This window comes from Gracilinanus agilis, chromosome 2 (genome assembly GCF_016433145.1).
Source record: "Gracilinanus agilis isolate LMUSP501 chromosome 2, AgileGrace, whole genome shotgun sequence".
In the NCBI taxonomy this organism is placed as follows: Eukaryota; Metazoa; Chordata; class Mammalia; order Didelphimorphia; family Didelphidae; genus Gracilinanus; species Gracilinanus agilis.
This window is the reverse complement of record NC_058131.1, coordinates 437,551,848-437,559,425: the sequence shown is the minus strand read 5'-3', so window position 1 is coordinate 437,559,425 and position 7,578 is coordinate 437,551,848.

Here is a 7,578-nt window from a genome sequence, read left to right as displayed (position 1 = left end):
TCTTCTTCTTCTTCTTCTTCTTCTTCTTCTTCTTCTTCTTCTTCTTCTTCTTCTTCTTCTTCTTCTTCTTCTTCTTCTTCTTCTTCTTCTATAATCAATAGTCTAAAGCTCAAATGTCCCCTCTAGGCTTAGGAACTGGGAGGAGAAAGGAAAAGGATTATCCTCCCCATTTTTATGATGGATAAACTAAGGCCCAGAAAGGACTGGCATGTCCAGGGTCAGACAGATGGTAAGTGACAGAGTTAGGGACTGAGCCTAGGTTTTTTTGACTCAAAATTTTATCCTGCATCATCAGATCTCAGAGTTGTAGAGCAGGAAAGGCACAGTCTGATGGCTAATTACAGAATATATAGCCAGCTCTACTAAGGACTGATAGAAGAAAACGAATGTTTAGTCTGGAGAAGAGAAGACTTAGGGAAGGACGACAGCTGTCTTCAGCTTCCAAAAAGTTATCATATGGAAGAGACTTATTTTGAGGGAATTAGGGGAAGAATCAGAAGCAATTGCGTAGAAGTTGCAAGGAGGCAAATTTAGACTTGGTGTGAAGAAAAACTTCCTAATAATACTGTCTAAAAATGGAATAAGTTGCATCAAGAGGTAAGGAACTCTCAATACATTTTTTGTCTACATATTTTAAAACTTTTATTCAAAAATGTACTTCCAGCATATACAGTATGGATTCAGTCCTGAATCTCTTCATTTAGAATCTCTTCAATTGTCATTTATGATGATCTTGTGCCTTTAGAACCATCCTTCTCATAAATATATATGTTCAATATAATATATAATACATATATAATATAATACATATACTACATATATTCAAGCAATAAGTTAGGGTCGTTATGTTGGGAAAGGTCTGTTTATGCTTATTATGTGCCAAGAATTGTGCTAAGTACTTCACAGTTATTAAAAAAAGAAAAAGAATAAGAATATGCTTTGGTCTGCATGTTGAGTCCATCATAAGCCCCTGAGAATTGTGGTGTATCATTGTATTTATCAGAACTACTCATTCTTTCACAACTGATTATCTTTATAATGTTGTTACTGCATACATCCTCCTCCTGGTTCTGCACATATCACTTTGCATCACTTCATATAGATCCTTCCAGGTTTTCTTGTAACTGCCACCTTCATAATTTCTTACAGCACAATAATATTCCATTACATTCATATGGGGGCAGCTGGGTGGCTCAGTGGATTAAGAGCCAAGCCTAGAGACTGGAGGTCCTAGGTCCAAGTCCGGCCTCGGACACTTCTAGCTGTGTGACCTTGGGCAAGTCACTTGACCCCTATTGCCCACCCTTACCACTCCTGGGCTAAAGACGGTCCCTAGCCCGGATGAAAAAAGGAGGAGGGTTGGGCGTGGGTTTAGCAACCCCACCCTGTAAAAACTACATCTGCTAAAGAAACTGCAACCTAAAGTAGGGGCAGCTGGGCTAGCTCAGTGGATTGAGAGCCAGGCCTAGAGACGAAAGGTCCTAGGTTTCCAGCTGGGTGACCCTGAGCGACCCATTGCCTACTGGTTGTGGCCCTATGCTCCTAGAATGGAGTCCCAGGATAAAAAAAAACAAAACAAAACAAAAAAAAAACCATTCATATGAGGGCATAAGCAATGTGTTGGAAAGACTAGTAAATTGAAACTCCTTTTATAGTATTACTGTCTATTTCTTCCTATAATACTTATCTTTTCCTTCAAGAATCTGGATCCAATACCAATTGGTGCTTATCTATTTAGCATTGATATTAATTCCTTGTCTATGGTTTCTTTCAGTAAAGGGTAATTTCACTGATTATCTCTTTTAATTAGATCTGATTTTTCTTTATTTTGTCTGACATCATGATTGGTACCCCCATTTTTTCAACTTTAGTCAAAGTATAATAGATTCTGCTCCAACCCCTTATTTTAAGTCTTGGGGAGGGGAGGGGGTACATCTAGATGGCTCAATGGATTGAGAATCAGGCCTAGAGACAGGACATTCTGGTTTCAAATCTTGCCTCAGATACTTTCTAGCTATGTGACTCTGGGCAAATCACTTAACCTCTGTAAATGTGAAACCCCATATACCATTTTATGATTATAATAGTATTAACCTTTATGATTATTCTTATAACACAAATAATATAGTTTTCTTCATATGAATTATAAGCATTAGCTAAGAAAAATACAGCTTAGGGTGGTATTAAATCTTGCTGACAGGCACTTTGACCTTAAGCCTGTAACTCAAAAGTTTCTATCAAGTCCACTACACCCTGCTACATGTATGACATAAGATAGTCAGGAGGGAGGTGGAGAGCTGTCTTTGGGTGCCTGACATAAGACAGTCAATCAGGAATATAGGATGTCTATATGCTAGGTGCAATGACTTATGTCATTGATCTGGCAGCTGACTCTTGACATTAACAGAAATTGTCAGCAAAAAAAAAAAATCAGACCCTGACCCCTTATTGCAGAGGTCAGTCATAATAATAGATATTAGTTACTACCCATAGTGATGATTTATGTACTTTCTAGCTTATGCAGCACTTGGGTCATTAATTAAGACCTGCCCATGTGGAGGATTTATGTTCATCCAATTTTAATTTTAAATGTATTTTCTGTCTTTAATCTGATGCTGTGTCATCAGATTTCTGTGCATTAAAAAAAGGCCATCTCCTAAGGCTCAGGGTATTTGGTTTTGGTCTTGGTCTTGATCAGAGTCTGGCTTTATTGTGAGACCAGCCCTCTCTCAATAAGCCTATTATTGATTTGGAGACTTTATTGGTGTTTCTGCTGATTACTAATAAATTTTCCCCATTCTTCCATTGCTTAATCCTTACTATTCTTCTGCCTTGGAACCAATACACAGTACTAATTCTAAGCAGGAAAATAAGGGTTTAGGAAAATTAAATATATGGGTATCTTTTTCTGTTTCAAGAGTGTTTCTTATAAACAATATATTGTTGGCTTCTGCTTTCTAATTCATTCTGCTAGTTTCTTATATTTTATGGGTGAGTTCATCCCATTCACGTACACTGTTATAATTACTAGCTGTGCATTTCCCTCCATCCTATTTTTTTATTTGTAACTTCCTTTTGACCTAGTCTCCTCCTCAAGGGCTTGTTTCTTTACAGGGTAAAGGTAAAAGACTGGAACAAAATCTATTGGGCATCAACTGAGAAAAAGAAGGGAGTCACAATTATGACATCTGACAAAGTCAAAGTAAAAATAGATCTAGTTAAAAGAGATAGGAGAGGTAATTACATCCTGATAAAAGGCAGTATAGACAATGAGGAAATATCAGTACTCGACTTGTATGCACCAAATGGTATAGTATCCAAATTTCTAAAGGAGAAATTGGTGGAGCTCGAGGAGGAAATAGATAAAAAAAATTATACTAGTGGGAGACCTGAACCTTCCTCTATCAGATATAGATAAATCAAACAAAAAAATAAATAAGAGGTAAGAGATGTGAATGAAATCTTAGAAAAATTAGAGTTAATAGATATGTGGAGAAAAATAAATAGGGACAAAAAGGAAAATACCTTCTTTTTAGCTGCACATAGTACATTCACAAAGATTGACCATGTACAGGGCATAAAAGCATGGCAAATAAGTGCAAAAGAGCAGAAATAATTAATGCAACCTTTTCAGATTATAATGCAATAAAATAATGAATAGTAAGTGTATATGGAGAGGCAAACCAAAAATTAATTGGAAATTAAATAATATGATTCTCCAAAATTGGCTAGTTAAAGAACAAATCATAGAAACAATAATTTCATTGAAGATAATGACAATGATGAGACATCCTATCAAAATTTCTGGGATGGAGCCAAAGCATTATTCAGGGGAAATTTATATCCTTGAATGAATATATTAAGAAATTAGGAAGGACAGAGGTCAATGAATTGGGCATGCAAATTAAAAAACAAGAAAGAGAACAAATTAAAAATCCCCAGATGAAAACTAAATTAGAGACCCTAAAAATTAAAGGAGAAATTAATAAAATTGAAAGTGAAAGAATTATTGAATTATTAAATAAGACCAGAAGCTGGTACTTTGAAAAAACAAATAAAATTGACAAAGTACTTGTCAATATAATTTTAAAAAGGAAAGAAGAAAACCAAATAAATAGTATTAAAGATGAAAAGGGAGACCTCACCTCTAATGAAGAGGAAATTAAGGCAATCATTAAAAACTATTTTGCCCAATTATATGGAAATCTAGCTTATATAGATGAATATTTACAAATATATAAATTGCCTAGATTAACAGCAGGAGAAATAGAATACTTAAATAATCTAATATCAGAAAAAGAAATTGAACAAGCCGTCAAAGAACTCCCTAAGAAAAAATCTCCAGGACCACATGGATTCAAAAGTGAATTCTATCAAACATTGAAAGAACAATTAATCCCAATACTATACAAACTATTTGACATAATAAGCAAAGAAGGAGTTCTACCAAGTTCCTTGTATGACACAAATATGGTACTGATCCCAAAGCCAGGCAGACCAAAAACAGAGAAAGAAAACTACAGACTAATCTCCTTACTGAACATAGATGCAAAAATCTTAAATAGAATACTAGCAAAAAGACTCCAGCAAGTGATCACAAGGGTTATTCATTATGATCAAGTGGGATTTATACCAGGAATGCAAGGATGGTTCAATATTAGGAAAACCATTCACATAATTGACCAGACCAACAAGCAAACCAACAAAAATCACATGATTATCTCAATAGATGCTGAAAAAGTCTTTGGCAAAATACAACACCCATTCCTATTTAAAACACTAGAAAGTATAGGAATAGAAGGGCCTTTTCTTAAAATAGTATATATCTAAAACCATCACCAAGCATCATCTGCAATGGGGATAAATTAAAAGCATTCCCAATAAGATCAGGAGTGAAGGATGCATTATCCCCTCTAATATTTAACATGGTACTAGAAACACTAGCAGTAGCAACTAGAGAAGAAAAAGAAATTGAAGGTATTAAAAATAGGCAATGAGGAGACCAAGTTATCATTCTTTGTGGATATGATGGTGTACTTAAAGAATCCTAGAGCATCAACTAAAAAGCTTGTGGAAATAATCAACAACTTTAGTAAAGTTGCAGGATACAAAATAAACCCACATAAATCATCAGCATTTCTATATATTTCCAACACATCACAGCAACAAGAGTTAGAAAGAGAAATTCCATTTAAAATCATCCTAGACCAGTGATGGGCAAACTATGGTCTGTGGGCCAGATGCAGCCCCCTGAAATGTTCTATCTGGCCATGAGACATTATTTCTAATCTGACAAATACAATGAGTAGGATACAGTACAATGAAAATTAAAAAGAGTTGCCTTAGAAACAGACTGAGAGATGAGCATTTCCTTTCCTTTGGCCCCCTCTTTAAAAAGTTTGCCTATCACTGCCCTAAACAATATAAAATACTTAGGAATCTGTCTGCCAAGACAAACACAGGAATTATACGAACACAACTACAAAACACTTTCCACACAATTAAAACTAGATCTAAATAATTGGAAAACATTAATTGCTCATGGGTAGGATGAGCTAACATAATAAAAATGAAAATCCTACCCAAATTAATTTACTTATTTTGTGCCATACCAGTTAAACTACCAAGAAACTTTTTTTACTGAATTAGAAAAAACTATAACAAAGTTCATTTGGAAGAACAAAAGATCAAGAATATCAAGGGAAATAATGAAAAAAAAATGTAAAGGAAGGTAGCTTAGCAGGAACAGATCTTAAGCTGTACCATAAAGCAGTGGTCATCAAAACAATATGGTACTGGCTAAGAGATAGAATGGAGGATCAGTGGAATAGACTTGGGGCAAGTGAAGTCAGCAAGACAGTCTATGATAAACCTAAAGACCCCAGCTTTTGGGACAAAAATCGACTATTTGACAAAAAATGCTGGGAAATTTGGAAAACATTATGGGAGAGATTAGGTTTAGATCAACATCTCACACCCTATACCAAGATAAATTCAGAATGGGTGAATGATTTGAATATAAAAAAGGAAACTATAAGTAATTTAGGTGAACACCGAATAGTATACTTCTCAGATCTTTGGGAAAGGAAAGATTTTAAGACCAAGTAAGACTTAGAAAAAATTACAAAATGTAAAATGAATAATTTTGATTGCATTAAATGAAAAAGGTTTTGTACAAACAAAACCAATGTAACTAAAATTAGAAGGGAAGTAACAAATTGGGAAAAAAACCTTTATAACAAAAAATCTGACAATCAACAATTTTAGCAAAGTTGCAAGATACAAAATAAACCCAAATAAATCATTAGTATTTCTATATATTTCCAAAACATCCCAGCAGCAAGAGTTAGAAATAGAAATTACATTCAAAATCACCCTAGACAATATAAAATACTTAGGAATCTACCTTCCAAGACAAACACAGGAATTACATGAACACAACTACAAACACTTTCCACACAATTAAAACTAGATTTAAACAGTTGGAAAAACTTTAATTGCTTGTGGGTAGGAGGAGCTAACATAATGAAAATGACAATCCTATGCAAATTAATTCACTTATTCAGTGCCATACCTATTAAACTACCAAGAAACTTTTTTACTAAATTAGAAAAAAAACTATAACAAAGTTCATTTGGAAGAACAAAAGATCAAGAATATCAAGGGAAATGATAAAAAAAATGTGAAGGATGGAGTACTAGCAGTACCAGATCTAAAACTTTACTATAAAGCAGTGGTCATCAAAACAATTTTGTACTGGTTAAGAGACAAAAGGGAAGATCAGTGGAATAGACTTGGGGAAAATAACCTCAGCAAGACAGTGTATGATAAACCCAAAGAGCCCAACTTTTGGGACATGAATCCACTATTTGACAAAAACTGCTGGGAAATTTGGAAAACAATATGGGAGAGATTAGTTTTAGATCAACATCTCACACCCTACACCAAGATAAATTCAGAGTGGGTGAATGACTTGAAAATAAAGAGGGAAACTATAAATAAGTTAAGTGAACACAGAATAGTATACTTGTCAGATCTCTGGGAAGGGAAAAATTTTAAAAGCAAGCAAGAGCTAGAGAAAATTACAAAATGTAAATTAAATGGTTTTGATTATATTAAACTAAAAAGCTTTTGTACAAACAAAAAACATTGTAGTCAAAATCAGAAGGGAAACAACAAATTGGGAAACAGGGGTCTAATTACTCAAACATACAACTAAAAGATTTATTTACAAAGCAATTTTCCCACAATTTAATCTATAATGATAATAATCCACTGATCAATCTGATGTGGAAACCAACTGACTGCTGTACCTACAGTAAACTGAATAACCAACTATCGACTGACAAACCAAGCAATCAAATATCTCCCAAATGAATAAAACAAGTAATTTCAACTCAGTTTACTATTTTTTATGTGCAATGTGCTGTACTGAACTAGGGATAAAAAGATGAATTAAGATAATTGTTGATTTAAAGTATTCAATCAAATAATGTGACAAATGCAAAGAAGAGCAATAACTTACCCAAGAGAAAATTGCCCAGAAGCAGGTTTTGGTTTGATATGAGGAAAAGCTTT